Below are 17,955 nucleotides of genomic sequence, written 5' to 3' on the forward strand. Positions count from 1 at the left end.
TTTAGGCGTATTGCTAATGTGCTGTGTTAAACTGGTTGTTTTTGTATGTTGAACCATTCTCTCATTTTAGGGGTAAATTTCACTTAGTCATGTTTTGTAATTCTTTTATATGCTGCCAAATATGATTTGCTAATATTTACTTGAGGATTTTTGCATCGATATTTATAAAAGTCATTTGTCAACATTTTTTTTTTTGTATTGTCTTTGTCCATTTCTGGCATCAGCACAGTTTTGGCCTCACAGAATAAGTCTGAAAGTGTTCCCCTCTCTTCAGTTTTTTTTGAAGAGCTTGAGGAGGTTTCATGATAATTCTTATTTAAATGTATCATAGATTTTAGCAGTCAAACTATTTGGTCCTAGGTTTTTATTTGTTGGGAAGCATTTAATTATTACATTAATCTCCTACAACTGTTGTTTAGATTTTTTCTTTATTATTCCGTTTCTGTATATTGTGTGTTTATAGACGTTGGTTCACCTCATCAATGTTATCCAATTTACTGCTGTACCTTTAGAGGCTTCTTAAACAACATCTGAGGCATATAGCTTTTAAGATGCGTTCTGCTTTTATCATGTATATATTCTGCTGTTGCTGATGTTGTGGTAAGCTGGAGGGTGACAGGACGTGTTCTACTGACCTATAATTTGGCCTCCTTTATGGGAACTCTATAACTCCCTGGATTATGACTTTCATAAGTACTTGTCAATCTTACTGTCATTAATTGGCTCAAGAATGTTAGAGGGAGACAGAATTAGGTATTTCCATTACCTCAAGAGGTTTGGCTCTGGTAAAATCTCGGTTAGTTTGGCTTTTGAGAAATAGGTGGTTGTTTTTTTTGTTTGTTTTTGTTTGTTTTTTTGAAGGCTGGACCTTTAAGAACAGAATTATCTGGAAATATTTGAAAATTGTTACTTTTCTTCTCCTGCTGGAAGCAGAAGGCAATGCTGTGTTCTTCATGAGGACAGGGTTGAGAGTGTTTCTGGAGAAGAGCTCATCCATTTGTGCGGACCCCTGAGAATGGGTACTCTGGAGATTTTAACTCTCAAACTTCAGCAACTCACCAATTAGAGTTTAGATTTTCTTTCACTTGTACTGTTTCCCACAGAGGTTTATTATAGTTTTCTGATCAAGTAAGTTATGATTCTCTGAAAGTGCCTCTCTATCTTTCCAATTTCGGGCGGTGATTTGCCCTGTAAACCCAATTCTCTACTGAATCTATAAGGCATTGTTGATTTCAGTTTCTTTGCTTTTTGTGCTTCTGAATGTGAATGTTGCCTTCCATGTTTGTACATGCAAGACTTGTGAGAAAACCTTTTAAATGGTCCATTTTCAGCGTGATAAATCTAAGCACTGGCAGCCAGCCTGCAAATGTAACAGACCACAGGGCTTATGCACCTAGAAGATCACGAGAAGTGAACAGAATGTAGAGGAGGGGTTAGCCCATAAAAGGGAAGAAAGTTTCATTATTGGGAAATCGAAACTTAAGCAGGGAAGGGGACGGGTATAATCTTATAAGGGGGATGATGAAACTTAGGCAATGTCTGGGAAGATGGTAACCCCACAGTACTCAACCAGTGAGGAACTGGGGGAGGGACCTGTGTGCTAGGAGATAAATTACCTGTTGTGACTGCCCTGGTTGTGCCTGCTCACTGGACACCCGATCTTGCAAGACCGTTATTAAAAGTCTCCTTTTCACTGTTCTTCAGGCCTCTAAGTCCATTCTTTGGGTTTGGACGGGTGAGTGTGTTTCTCACAAGTCTGGGGGCCCATCTGGGATCCATGTGCCTGTGTGAAGTGGGACTTTGGCCGAGAAGGGAGATGTGTCCCACCCGATTTAGGTGGCCCGCTCTGTCCGGGCCTCCCAGCTCCCCACAGAAGGCATAAACAAACCAGAGACTGTTATTCAGGAGGCAGCAGAGGCAACACAGGGAGAAAAGCAGGCACCGCGGAAACCAGGCAAACTCATGCACCAGCCAAGGTAGCAAAATTGGACTATAAGTACTGCCTTGGTGGTGGGGCATTTTTGGAGGTCTCGGGGTGCGCGAGAAACCTCCAGGAAGGGGGGTTGAGTACACAGGGAAAAACTCAGACACAGAGACTGGCAGAAAATGGGAGACAGGAATTCTAAGCCTGGTAGCCAAAGAGACTCCCTCTGACATCCCCCTGGACAGTCCTTTGGGGAGATTGTTGCAGATTTGGTGGAACAAACCTCGAACCACGGACAAGGAAAAGAAAAAGACGATAAAGTATTGCTGTTTTGTCTGGCCCAAAGACCCCATTCGTAAACCTTCTGTCTTTTGGCCTAAGTTTGGCTCAGATGAGGATTGGGTGTTCTGAGCTTTATTTCTCTATGTGAATAATAAAAGCCCATCCTCACAAGAAGAGATAGGTTACTCTCTGCTGAATCAAGGAATTAGTCCCCATGATCCCCCTCAAAAAAGAAGAAAAAGAGCCTGGTGAAGAGCCCTCACCCAGTGAAAAGCCCTGGGACGCCCCCATCATGCTTGCCCCTCCATCCGTCTCACAACAAAGGGGACAGGAAGATCAAAGGGCCGCAGGAGGGTTAGAGGAAGAAAGACCCAGAGACCATGGGGGAGCCAAACCAACTGCTCCTTTAAATCCTTATCCAAATTTAAGAGAAGAATTAGAAGAGTGTAAGAGGGATATTGAGAACTTCCCTGTCCCTTCCACACAGCAGGCATCTAGCATGTTCCCTCTTAGAGAAGTTCCCACGGGACAGGGAGAGATTGGCTTTGTAAACGCGCCTCTTGCAAGTACTGAAGTTAGGAATTTCAAGAAGGAAATGAAGCCACTCCTAGAAGAGCCCCTGGGTTTAGCAGACCAGCTGGACCAATTCCTAGGACCCAGCTTTTACACTTGGGCTGAAATTATGTCTATCATGAATATCCTGTTCACAGGAGAAGAAAGGGGAATGATTAGGAGAGTGGCCGTGACCATCAGGGAGAGGCAACACCCTCTGGGCAGGGAGTGCTGCCAGCTCAACAAAAACTCCAAATGTCAATCCCAGTGGGATAATAATGATCCCAGGGACTGGGCCCAAATGCAGCACCTCAGGGAAATAATAATTCAAGGGATCAAAGAATCCACTCCTAGGACATAAAATGTCTCAAAGGCATTTGAGATTCAACAAGAAAAACTCCCTCTGCATTCCTGCAGTGGCTCAGAGATGGGAAAATACGCTGCTAGATCTGGATTATCCGGCAGAGCAAGGCCTTTTGCAGATTAACTTTGTAACTAAGAGCTGGCGCCTGACATTACAAAAGATTGATGGATGGAATGACAAACCGATTGAGGAATTACTGAGGGAAGCTCAGAAGGTTTTTGTAAGGAGAGAGGAAGAGAAGCAGAAACAGAAAGCGAGGTTTCCACTGTGGAAGAGGTAGTCAGAAAAAGATTAGATCAAGATCCCCCTCAGAGGAGACAAAGCAGTGATAGACTTCGACACCAAGAAAGAAGGGAAATGCAGGGAAAAGCTCCTACGACTATGAGTGGATGTTACAAGTGTGGAAAGCCAGAGCATTTTAAGAGAGAAGGTCCATTGTTGGACAGTTGATCCTGAGGTTAAATTGGTCAACAACTGAAATGGATAAAGACAAGCTATCTTAATTTTTGTTGTGTTTTTGTTTGTTCGTTTGTTTTTTGAGACGGAGTCTCGCTCTCTTACCCAGGCTGGAGTGCAGTGGCGTGATCTCAGCTCACTGCAACCTTCGTCTCCCAAGTTCAAATGATTCTTCTGCCTCAGCCTCCCGAGTAGCTGGGATTGCCAGTGTGTGACACCATGCCCAGCTTATATATATGTATACATATATATATATAATTATATATATGTGTATATATTATATATGTGTATATAATATATATTTATATATGTGTATATATTATATAATATTATATATTATAATATTATATATTATATAATATATACACATATATATTATATACACATATATAATATATACACATATATATATACACACACACACATATATACATATATATATATATATATATATATTTTTTTTTTTTTTTGCAGGGATGGGGTTTTACCATGTTGGCCAGGCTGGTCTTGAACTCTTGACCTCAAGGAATCCATCCACCTCAGCCTCCCCAAATGCTGGGATTACAGGTGTGAGCCACATCCTAGCTACCTTTAAATAGATGAAGATGAGCTACTTTTTACTGAAGAAAGATTCTTCAGTGGAGGTGAACCTAGCGGCTCACTCCTGTTGGCAATGGGTTACCAGCTGTATGGAATTTGAAACTAATTTATACGTTCGTGAAATTCTCAAATTGTGTGGTCAACCAGACATCCCAGGGCTTCAGACAGGTCGATGCCACCCTCCAAAAGGTGAATGATAGCATGTGTTCAACAGAAGCACTTAATGAGACATGGTACAATTTTACGTCTCCTCTTTGACTCTGTTGGACACCTGTACATGGTGCTAAACAAAACTGAATGTTGTATTTTTCTTCCCCTGATTTTGCTACTACAGAAAGCTTAATTTAAAAGGTGGCTGATATTCCTGTTTCTTAAGACACTGATATTAAATGCACTAAAAAAGGAATACAGGATGTGTTTATAGGAAAAGCTAATAGTTTGCTTTTGGGCATCCTAAATGGTGGATGATATAGCTATATTCAAATTTTGGCATCTATTTGATATTTTGGCATTGAAAGGAAAGTTTGGCTGGCAAACTGTGAGTAGTTTTTGTCAAATTCTGCCTTTGGTGTCATGGTGGCTGTCCATACCCTACTCCCCAGACAAATACTGATAAATTGTGCCCATATTCCTTGTGTGCCTTGCTGGAGCAAGAGAGGGCAACAGGGATCTTGTCTTCCAAGTATTGGGACTCTGTGTTCTGATTGCTTATTGTTGTTTTGACCACTGGGGTGCACTTGTGTTTCAACTTTTGTTTCAACCATCACCAGATGAAATGACTTCCAGGGGATTTAAAGGAGCTCTCTCTCCATATATTTTCTATTTTTCCCCTTTGGGTAGCCAGATTTTAAGAGTTAAGACATTCTAAAGCAACCAAATATACAGAGAAATTAAGAAGACCACTGTGCATGACCAGGGAAGAAAAGACTCAGAAAAGGCACAAGAATACTTTAAGCTTTTACCTCAAGCCAATCACTAGCAGACAGACACTCCCCAACAATCAAAACGCAAACAAAGAAAAAACTAGCAAATCCTGGAGAGAGGAAAGATGTGACTTCCAGTATTATTTCAATATAAGATTCAAATGTTCAGTTTTCAACAAAAAGACAGCAGAGTATGGCCCATTCAGAGGAACAAAATAAATCAATAAAGACCATCTCTGAGGAGGCCTATATGTCAAGCTTACTAGAAAACTGTCTTAAACACACACAAAGAGCTAAAGAAAGACACATCACATACAAAATTAATGTATAAACAAAATGATAATATTAACAAAGATGTAGAAATTATTTTAAAAGGAACTAAATATAAGTTCTGGTGCTGAAAAGCACAATAAGAAATGAGAGAGTCACTAGGTCTGCACAAAATAAAATTTGAGAAGGCAGAAAAATTAACAAACTTGAGGAGAGAAAAATTAAAATTACCAAGTCTAAAGAAAAAAAAAAGAATAAGGAAGTGTGACAAAGCACAACAAACCGGTGGGACACAATCAAGCTGACCAACATATACATTTTTGGTCTCAGAAAATAAGCTGAGTGTGGTGCCCCATGCCTGTAATCCCAACACTGAGAGACTGAGGCAGGAGGATTGCTAGAGTCCGGGAGTTCAAGACTAGCCTAGGTAACATGATAAGACTTTGTCTCCATATAATAATTAATTAATTAAAGAAAATAGATAAAGGAGCAGAAAGAATATTTGAAGAAACAGCGACTGAAAATGATTTCAAGTTTAACAAAAGACATAAATCTACATATCCAAGAAGTTCAACAATCTCTAAGTAGGATAAATTCAAGAACTGTTGAAAGACAAAGACAAAGACAGAATCTTGAAAGGAGGAAGACAAAAGTGACTCATCATGTATAAGGGATTCTCAATCAGACTGTCAGTTGATTTCTTATAAGAAATCTTGGAAATAAGAAGGCAAAGGGTTGATATATCCAAAGTGTTGGGGAAAAAACTGTCAACTGAAAATTCTGTATCTTTCAAAAATGAGGGAGAGGTTAAGATGTTACCAGATAGACAAAAGCTAATGAAGTTTAACGTAACTAGGTCTGCTGTGCAACAAAATCTAAAGAGAGTCCTTCAGGAGAGTGGAGCAAGATTGTCAAATAGAAACCTACACCATTCATCCCACCACCCCCTCCGTAATATCAAATTTTAACAACTACTATACACAAAAAAGCACCATCATAAGAACCAAAAATAAGGTGAGCAATCACAGTACCTGGTTTTAACTTTATATTCCTGAAAGAGGCATTCAAGAGGCTAGGAGAGCCAGTCTTAAATCACCAATGCCACTTCTCCCCATCCCCTACCCATGCAGTGTACAGAGAGAAAGTCACTTGGCTCAGGGAGAATGCGCTGACTAGGGACTTTACATTAAACTTAGTGCTGCCCTGTCCCAGCAGACAGTAAAGCCATGATGAGCTCAGCCAGTGCCCACCCACAGAGAGAGCATCTAGACTAAACCTACACAGAGGGGAATCACCCAGCCCAGAAGTCAGAACTTGAGTTTCTCTGCAGGCCTCACCACTGTAGGCCAAAGTGCTCTGGGGTTCTAGAAAAAACTTGAAAGGCAGTCTAGGACACAAGGACCACGATATGTAGGCAAGTCCTAGTGCTTGGCTGGGCTTAGAGCCCGTGCATGTGTCACCCCTCCCTCGGCCCAAGGTAGCACAGCTGGCAACAACAAAAGTGACTCCTTTCTTCTGCGTGAGTAGAGTGAAGAGTAAATAGAACTTTGTCTTGCATCCTGGATACCAGTTCAGCCACAGTAAGATAGGGCAGTGGGAGAGTTGTAAGGCCCCATTTCAGGCCTTAGCTCACAAACAACATTTCTAGATATGCCTTGGGCCAAAATGGAACCCACTGCTTTGAAGGGAAGGACCCAGTCCTGGCAGGACTTGTCACTGGATGACTAAAGGGCCCTTGGGCCCTGAATAACCAATATTGATACTCAGGTAGTACACCATGGGCCTTGGGATCTGAGACATGCTGTGTTCAGGTACGATCCAGCACATTTCAAGCTGTAGTGGCTATGGTGAAAGATTCCTTCTGTTTGAGAAAAATCTGAGGAAAAAGTCAAGGAATTTTCTTGACATCTTTGATACCAGCTTGGCCACAGTGAGGTAGAACGTCCAGCAGACTTGTGAGGTCCCTGAGTCCAGGCCTAGGCCCTTGAACAGCACTTTCCAAACCTAAAGAAAGACAATACTCAAGTGCAAGAATAACTATAACTAGAAGAGTATAACTGATTTTTTTGTAACAGAAAGGATAAATGTTTGAGGGCATGGATGTCTTCTTTATCATGGTGTGATTATTATGCATTGCATGCCTGTATCAGAGTATTGCATATACTCCATAAATATATACCCTCATATGTATCCACAAAAGTTAAAAATTAAAAATTCTTTAAATTAAATAAAGGGAGTCCTTCAGGTTGAAATGAAGAGATAGTAGACAGTAACTCAAACCTGTATAAATAAAGATCTCTTATCAAGGTAAATACATGGACAATAATAAAAGATCATTTTGTTGTAATTTTGGTTTGTAACTCCACTGTTTATTTTCTACATGATTTAAATGACAAATGCATAAAAAACTAATTATTAAGATGTCTATTATTTTAAAAAGTGCTTATAAGGATGTGGAAAAATTGGAATGCTTATGAATTGCTGATGAAAATGTAAAATAGTGCAGCCACTATGGAAAACAATATGACTGTTTCTCAAAAAAACAAACAGAATTAGTTTATAATCCACAAATTTCACTTTTAGGTATGTATCCAAAATAATTGAAAATGAGATTTGAACAGATATTTGTACATCAATCTCTATACTAGCATTATTCATAATAATCAAAAGGTACAAATGACCCAAATGTTCATCAATGGATAAATGGAAAATCAAAATGTAGTACATACATGAAATGGAATATTACACAGCCATACAAATGAAATTTTGATATATGCTGAAACATGAACAGACCTTGAAAACATGTTACGTGAAATAAATCAGACACAGAAGGATGAATATTATATGATTTATATGATTCCACTTATGTGGGTATCTAGAATAGGCAAGTTCTTAGATACAGCAAGTAAAACAGAGGTTACCAGGAGCTTAGGGAAAGATGAATGGGGAGCTGTTTTTTAATGAGCACAGAATTTATGTTGGGAATAATAAAACATTGTGAGTAGATAATCATAGTAGTTATGTAACATTATGAATTCATTTAATGTCACAGAATTATAGATTCACAAACGGGTAAAATTCTAAGCATTATGCTATATATTTTACACAATTAAAAATTAATGGAACCAACTTCAGATTTCACAAGATCTCTGTAAGTCAAGGTCTCCTGAGGTCCTGCATGAGTGTTGAGAAATGACCACTCACTAGGTGTGGTGTCATACGCTCTTTCTCCAGCATGCTTCTTCCGTGGCCATGAGACTCCTAGATGGCTATGGTGATGTACACTGGCACACTTAGGCTCTCACTTTTCTATTACAGTTTCAGGACTTACATACAGTTCCTTTCCCCTGACATTTTGTTTGAACACTGGAATCTAATTTTTAAAACTTACAATAGCCAGGAGAATGCTTTTTTTTTTTTAATGTGAATTTTCAGTAAGAAAAAACTGGTGTTTAACATACTTGTCTATCAACTCCTAGCTTAGTGAAAGCTGTAGTGACAGAGGCCCTCATTCCTGGTGTGGCCTGCTTCTTCCAGAGAGTAATATGCACCTTGTCTCAACGAATTGTGGTTGTGTGTTTTGACCCATCTGACGCCTTCCAGAGGTATTGACGCTGGGGCTTCCCTTTGTTTCACTTGCCCTGGAACTTCCTCAGGGATGGAAAGGCTTCCCAGGGGGGACTTGTTAAAAGCATTTAAGGCAAATAAGCAGACTACAGATGCCATAGGCAAGTGATAATGGAGCAACCAGCAGATAGAGAAAATACCTGAGAAGGAAAAACCTACCGAAGAGACACGTAAGGGAACACAAGCTTTGAAAATCTGTGAATTGCCGGGCGCGATGGAGCAAGCAGCAGATAGAGAAAATACCTGAGAAGGAAAAACCTACCGAAGAGACACGTAAGGGAACACAAGCTTTGAAAATCTGTGAATCGCCGGGCGCGGTGGCTCACGCTTGTAATCCCAGCACTTTGGGAGGCCGAGGCGGGCGGATCACGAGGTCAGGAGATCGAGACCACGGTGAAACCTCGTCTCTACTAAAAAATACAAAAAAAATTAGCCGGGCGTGGTGGCGGGCACCTGTAGTCCCAGCTACTCAGAGAGGCTGAGACAGGAGAATGGCGTGAACCCGGGAGGCGGAGCTTGCAGTGAGCCGAGATTGCGCCACTGCACACTCCAGCCTGGGCGACAGAGCGAGACTCCGTCCCAAGAAAAAAAAAAAAAGAGAGAATCTGTGAATCCTGGGGAATCTAGGCAGCTAGTTGCATCCCAGAGTTAAGTGCACACTCAGGAGAGACTGAAAAGACCCTGAGCTTTAACCTCTGGCTGACCTTTAGGCTCCATGCACTGAGGAAGTGTAGGACAAGTCAGAGTTGTAAATGTTCTATCTAAGCATGAAAGTGAGAGACAGGACTAGCTGGATTTCCTAGGCCGACTAAGAATCCCTAAGCCTAGCTGGGAAGGTGACCGCATCCACCTTTAAACACAGGGCTTGCAACTTAGCTCACACTGACCAATCAGGTATTAAAGAGAGCTCACTAAAATGCTAATTAGGCAAAAACAAGAGGTAAAGAAATAGCCAATCGTCTATCTCCTGAGAGCACAGCGGGAGGGACAATGATCAGGATATAAACCCAGGCATTCCAGCCGTCAACGGCTACCCTCTTTGGGTCCCCTCCCTTTGTACGGGAGCTCTGTTTTCACTCTATTAAATCTTGCAACTGCACTCTCTTCTGGTCCATGTTGGTTACTGCTCCAGCTGAGCTTTCGCTTGCCTCCACCACTGTTTGCCGCTGTCGCAGACCCGCCGCTGACTTCCATCCCTCCGGATCCAGCAGGGAGTCCGCTGTGCTCCTGATCCAGTGAGGCGCCCATTGCCGCTCCCAGGGCTAAAGGCTTGCCATTGTTCCTGCACAGCTAAGTGTCCAGGTTCGTCCTAATCGAGCTGAACACTAGTCACTGGGTTCTCTTCCGTGACCCACGGCTTCTAATGGAGCTGTAACACTCACTGCATGGCCCAAGATTCCATTCCTTGGAATCTGTGAGGCCAAGAACCTCAGGTCAGAGAACACAAGCCTTGCCACCATCATCTTGGGAGCTCTGGGAGAAAGGACCGCCCGCCACCCTCCAACAAAAGGAGTGCCCCAGAACAGAACCGGACTGCAAAGACTGGGAGAGAAAGTACTTATTGTTTTTCGTTGTTGTGATTTGTCATGATTTGGTGTGGTTTGGTTTGGTTTTGGTTCAGACACTTAACAAAATATTTAGTCTTTCAAAAAATACTTTAGGCCAGGCATGGTGGTTCATGCCTGTAATCTCAACGTTTTGGGAGGCTGAGGCAGAAGGATCATTGAAGCCCAGAATTTCAAGACCAGCCTAGAAAACATAGTGAGACTTCATCTCTGCTAAAAATAAAAATAAAAATAAATTAGCCGGGTGTAGGGGCACGCACCTGTAGTCCCAATTACATGGGAGGCTCAGGCAAGAGGATTGCGTGAGCCCAGGGGCTCAAGGCTGTAGCGAATTTTGATAGCACCGTTGCATTGCAGCCTAGGTGACAGAGCAGGACCCTGTCTCAAAATAACAATAATAATAATGATTAATAATAATAATAATAATGTGTTAGGAGAACAACAAAATAGCTACACTTCCCCAAAAACGAAGAATAATCAAAGAGTAGGAATTAGTAAAATAGAAAACAAATAATGTTCTGAAGTTTTTTGAAATAATATTCTCAAGAAAGATGGAACAAATAAAATAAGACATAAATGAAATATACTAAAACATCTATAAGTAACACAGATCTCCTAAAGCATTAAAGTAACTTACCATAAGGAAATATATGCTAATAAATATTAAAATGTAAAGGAAATTTATAAATTGCTAGAAAATACAAATGTCCATATTAATAAATGAAAGATTAGAAAATTTGAATATTTCAATAAATCCCCTTCTGGGTGCTCTGGTTTCAATGTCAATTCAGTCCTCAAAGTCTTTGCTTTTAGAATATACACTGTGTGGCAGCTATCAGGGACAATATGACACCTTGTTTCCTCTATAACCACTACTTCCTGGACAGTAAAATTCATATCTAAAGGTCTGATTTAATTGAGGTTAAATGTCTTTGGAAGAATGACTTCATACTTGATGCCGTATTCTTCATGTGGTTACAATACGGCAGCAAGTAAATGTGGTAGCTATGATTCTAAGATGGACACCAAGATTCCTGCCCTGTTGTGTATACAGCTTGCATTATCCACTTTCTTGAATGTAGTGTTAACATGATGGAGTATCACTACATTGATTATATTATGTTATACGGCCAAAACAAAAAAGATTTTGAAGATGTAATTAAGGTCCTCAATCAGGTGATTTTGCATTCAGCAAAAGGGAGAGTACCTTGAGTGCGCCTGTCATAATGAAGGAAGTTCTCACGAGATAAAAGCGGTAGCATCAGAGATCCTCCTGCTGGCCTTCAAAGGGCAAACAGTCCTGTTTTGGGATCACATAGCCAAGACTCAAGAGTGGCCACTTGGAGCCAAGAGTAATCCCAGCCAACATCAAACAAGAAAATGGGGGGTTTCTGTCATACAGCCCACTAGGGCATGAATGCTGCCAACAACCCACAGGAGCTTGGAAGGGGATCGTTCCCTGGTGGAGCCTCCTGACAAGGGTCTAGCTGGTCAGCACCTTGATTTCAGCCTTGTGAAATGCTCAGCAGAGGACCCAGGTAAAATGTACCAACTCCTGACCCACAGAAACGGTATCATCATAAATGTATGTTGTTTCAAGCTACTAAAACTTTACACAATATAAAAGTCATGTAGCACATAATGTCTGATTACTCACCATTAGAGATTCTAAGAGTAATAAATAGAGGGATTAAATTGATCATTAGTCTTTCATCTCTGCTGTGATACTTCTAGCATGCAAATATCTTTCTTTTTCTTTGGGTAACACTGAGAATGGACTCATGGATATTTTATGTGCAATGTCATTCAATCAGTTCCAGTTATTATTCATTTTTAAACAGCTTTATTGAGATTGAATTAACGTATCACAGTTTATATATATATATATTAAAATAAATGGAGTTTATTTTCTTAGATATGTGCAAACCTCAGCACAGTTAATACAGAGCATTTTACCACCATGAACAGAAGCCCTGTACTTGTTAGAGCAATCCCTTCAATACTCCCATCTATCTCAGCCCTGAGCAACTGCTGATCTAACTTCTGTCTCTACATTTTTTGGCATTTCTAGACATCTCACATAAACAAAAGCATATACTACGTAGTCTTCTGTGACTGGCTTTTTACAGTTAGCATAATATTCAACAGGTACATCCACATTGCAGCATATATTAGTACTTCATTTTCATTGTATAGATACATCACAAATTGTTTATCCATTCATCTGTGATGAACATTTGGATAATTTCCACTTTTTGGCTATTGTGACTAGGAATGCTACAAACATTCATGCAGAAACTTTTGTTTGAACACCCTGTTTTCAGTTCTTTTGTGTATATACCTAGGAGTGGAATTGCTAGATCCTATGATAATTCCATGCTTAATGTATGAGGAAAACCAAACTGTTTTCCACATTGGCTGCACCATTTTACAATCTCACCAGCAATGTAAAAAAGAGTCCAGTTTCTCCACATGCTTACCAACATTAGTCATTTTTGGTTTTTCTTATTATAGCAATCATAGTGGTTGTGAAGTGATATCTTGTGGTCTTGAGTTGCATTTCCCAACAGTTAATAGTGTTAAGCACTTTTCCATGAGCTTGTTAGCCATTTGCATATTGTATTTCACTATTGCTTTCATAATAATATTTTTTCCAATCCAGGAGCATGAGATGCTTTTCCTTTATTTAGATCTTATTTAATTTGTTTCAACAATGTCTTGTGGGTTTTGAACTTCATTTGTTAAATTTATTAGTTTTTTTCTTTTTTATGCTATTGCAAATGTAATTATATTCCTAATTTCATTTTTGGATTGCTCACTACAAGTGTATAGAAATACAATTAATTTTATTCTATTGATATGGTGTATTATACGTTGAATTGCATCCTCTAAAAATTTACATACTGAAGTTCTAACCCCAGTACCTCAGAATAAGTCCTTATTTGCAGATAGCATCTTTACAGAGGTAAGTGACAAACATGAGATCATTAGGAGTTCCCTAATTCAATATAACTAGTGTCCTTATAAAAAAAATTTGCACACAGAGATAGACATAAAAAGAAGACAGTGTGGAGACGATGGTCACCTAGAAGCCGGAAAGAAGGCCTAAAACAGATTCTTATTTCCCAGTGTTCAGAAAGACCAATGCTGTTGACACATTGGCCTCCAGAGTAAATTTCTACTGCCTAAGACATCCAGCATGTGGTAGTTTGGGTTTTGCTGTTTGTTTTTGTTTTTGTTTTACGAGACAGGGTCTTACTGCGTTGACCAGGCTGGAGTCTGGTGGCACGATCTCAGTTCACTGCAACCTCCACCTCCCGGATTCAAGGGATTCTCCTGCCTCAGCCTCCTGAGTAGCTAGGGTTACAGGCATTCACAACCATACCCAGCTAACTTTTTTTTTTTTTGTATTTTTAGTAGAGACGGGGTTTTGCCACGTTGGCCAGGCTGATCTCGAATTCCTGGCCTCAAGTGATCTGCCTGCCTCAGCCTCCCAAAGTGCTGGGATTCCAGGCGTGAGCCACCGTTTCAGGCTGCATGTGGTAGTTTGTTAGAGAAGTCATGGAAAACTAACACATGGTATATTACATTAATGATTTTTGGATGTTAAAAATATCTTGCACACTTGGGAAATCCTATTTGGCTGGATTCTGTTTGCGAGTATTTTGTGAGGACTTTGTGTATCTATATTCATAAGAGTCATTGGCCTGTAGTTTTATTTTATTGTGGTGTCTTTGGTTTGATTTTGGTATGGGTAAAACTGGCCTCATTGAATTAATTGGAAAGTGTGACCTCCTCTTTGATTTTGGGGGAAATATTTGTAAAAAATATTTGTATTAATTCATCTGTAAAGGTTTCTTGTAATTATTCATTTTGATAATAAAATCTCCCCAGATTCACCTTTGGAAGATCTTAACGCTATCTTCTCTGTGTTTTTTATATAATATTTTGGTCTTAGAATGCTTTCTTGCTCTCTGACACAAACTCGCTCTACACATTACCTTCTTAAAGTCAAGCAATCATGGTTAGCTTTAGAGGGGAAATCATACTTAGAAATCAAAATCTGGCTATAAGGCATGCTCATTATTACTGATGCTTTTAGCCATTTCAGAGACTAGAGCTAATGTGTATATTATATTTAGAAAATTATGATTTTAGATTTCTATTTCTAAATCTGAATGTACCTGAGCTTATTGTCATATTGTCGGAATTTAGTTTTGCTTGTCATGATTGGAAACACGTGAATACCCCAGACTTGAAAATTGAAGACTGTGACATTCAAGTTTTTCAAGTGAAATGTCCCTGCTTACTTTGCTTTACTCTGTGAGAAAAATAAATGCTTTTTTTTTTCTTTTGATACTCCCTCTTTCTCCAAACAACAGTGCATGATTATGCTTTCAGAAGTAACATGAAAATTGCATGTCGAGAGAGAGATAAGTTAATGATGTTCTTTCCATATAACTACAGGGTAGCCCTCCTTTCACAAGAAAAGAGTCACCTGCAAAACCTTGTTAGGTAAGTGTCACTTTATTTCTCAGACTGAGAAGTTGTCAACAGGAGACAGGAGGAAATGAATCAGGTCTAAGGTCTGGACTTCAGTGATTCACCCTCCACAGCCCACTCAGGCAGACATGGGAGGCAGGATTTTATCTTTAAGGTGTAGAAGAACTTAGGAGAATTCTCAGAGTCTAATAAATTACTGAATTAATTTAAATTCAGTTAGATTAATTAATTCAGAAGATTAAGCCTTTTACATAAAAAGCTTACCTCAGCAAAAATCTTTACAGAAACCATCAATTTCCATGTTTTTTATAACTTATTTGAGTGAACATTTTTGTATTATTGTTTTGTGACTTTAAAAACTGAATGTCAGGCTGACTGCAAATTCAACTTGAATTATTTTTTGATACAAAATTTCTAAAATCAGGGGTGGAATATGTTTACACTAAATAAATATTGTTTCTTTAAAATGTTTATGCATTTACTACTTCTAAAGGCCTTTATCTTCCTTTATACTCCCTTCTCACTAAGTTCTTTGAAATTTAGGGAATTTTTATTTTATTTGAAATGTCCTAAAGATATCATGTAGAAAAAGAAAAGTAGCAGGATTATTTTAATTTTGTCACATAATAGTGCTTGGTTCTTTTTAATTGCATAGGGTAATACATTTGAACAGATGAATATCTTGTCATCTTTTTAATCACTGTAATTAGACAATGCCTTTTTAATATATCTGACATATATCTGGAACTCTCATCTTTTGCTTGGTGATTTAGTTGATTTTACACTTAGAAATGTGACTCATATTTTATTAGAAGATAATACAAAGCCTCATTTTTGTATCTTATTAAAAATTCTTTCAGTTTTACTGTTTTAATTACCTAAAGTCTCAAGATGTGAGTGAAAACATATTTTATAGTAGTCTGTTAATTGTATTAATAGATAAGAGTAAATAGTTCAAATGTTTTCCACCTCTTGTTAAAAACAATTTATCAGTAAATTTATAATGCACTTTCTTTCAAAGTCTCAAATTATAATTCACTCATCAAAAATGCGTTCACAAAAAAAGTCAGATAATTTGCCACAAATGACAATGGGTGGTTTACGATATGTCCATCATATTCTGTATAATTAGTTGCTTTCAAAGGATAATAAAATTATAGTAGGACCATAAGTAAGATGAATAAAAGAACAAAGTCAATATGGCAAAGATTTGTCTTTCCTGGCTCCCAGGAAGTGAAGCATAAAATCTCAGGAAATCTGAATAGGAGAAAATCTATATTTAAAGCCATGCATGGATAAAATTTCAGAGCCTCCTTATACTTGTTAAAAGTGGAAAAAGTCCTCCTTCTTTCCCTGAAAATGTGTGCCGTCTGATCACATTAAGAATATAATTTGGATGTCTGTCCCCTCAATATCTCATGTTGAAATGTGATTCCTAGTGTTGGAGGCGGGGCTTGGTGAGAGGTGTTTTGGTCATGGGGGCAGATTCCTCATGAATAGCTTGGTGCCCTTCCTATGGTAATCAGTTCATATGAGACCTGGTTGTTAGAGTCTGGGACCTCCTCCCTCACTTGTTTTCTCTCTCACTCATGTGGCACGCCTGCTCCCCTTCCCCTTTCAGCATGATTGGAAGCTTCCTGAGGCCTCACCAGAAGCAGATGCTGGCACTATGCTTCTTGTACAGCCTGCATAACTGTGAGCCAAAATAAACCTCTTTCCTTTATAAATTACTCAGCCTCAGGTTTTCCTTTATAGTAACACAAAATGAACTAATACAAGGACAGATTGAATTTAGAATGAAGCTGAGACCTGGACTGTAGATTTTAAATAGTTCATTTTCCTTCAGCTGACAGTTTCAAGGCCTTGAATGTGAAAAGCGGAATGTATTCTATGCCCTTTCACTAACCTGGGGTGCAAACAAAGTCAGGGGATAAACTTAGCAAATTGTTTAAACAACGGAAGTCTTACTTATTTAAAAAATGTAAATTGACAGTTTAAAATTCTATATGTTTATAGGGTCTAAAGTGATGTTATAATTTATTAAGACAATGTGGAATAATTAAATTAAGCTAATTAACATGTTCATCACCTCAAATATTTTCATTTTTATGGTGAGAGTATGTTAAATTTACTCAGCAATTTTGAATTTTACAATGCATTATTAACTATATTTACCACACTGTGCAATAAATCTCATTTTAAAAAAACCTTATTCCTCCAATCCAACTGAGATCTTGTGCCCTTTGACTGTCATCTTTCCTTTCCCCATGTCCCCCAGCTTCTATAGCCATGGTCCTACCATCTGTTTCTATGAGTTTAATTGTTCTAGATTCTACATTTTGTGAGAACGTAAAGCATTTATCTTTCGTGCCTGGCTTATTTCACTTAGCACGATGTCCTACAGGTTCATCCGTATTGTTACAAATGACAGAGTTTCCTTCTATTTTAAGGCTGAATAGTACTCCATTTTTTATGTATACCACATTTTCTTTATCCATTTGTCTGTTGATAGACACTTAGGTTGATTTCATAACTTGACTATGGTGAATAGTTCTGTAATGGACATGGGAGGGATTTCAAATCTTTTAGGTAAATGCTGAAATATATAGTAATTTTATTTTCACTTTTGTATGTATGGACATTTAAACCTCCATTCTATTTTCCATAATTGTTGTACTGATCTACATTCCTACCAACAGTGTAACCTGTTCCTTTTCTTCACATCCTTCCTAACACTTGCTCTCATAAAATTTTTGTAGTGATCAGGAAAATAGAGAAGTTTGAAATGTGAGTTTCCCACTAGAATTACATTCTATTCATGGTAGAACTTCTCCAGCTTATTTTCCATCTCCTTCCTCCTATTTCATGTCTACAATGACATAGATGCCT

This window comes from Symphalangus syndactylus, chromosome 19 (assembly GCF_028878055.3).
Source record: "Symphalangus syndactylus isolate Jambi chromosome 19, NHGRI_mSymSyn1-v2.1_pri, whole genome shotgun sequence".
Taxonomy (NCBI): domain Eukaryota; kingdom Metazoa; phylum Chordata; class Mammalia; order Primates; family Hylobatidae; genus Symphalangus; species Symphalangus syndactylus.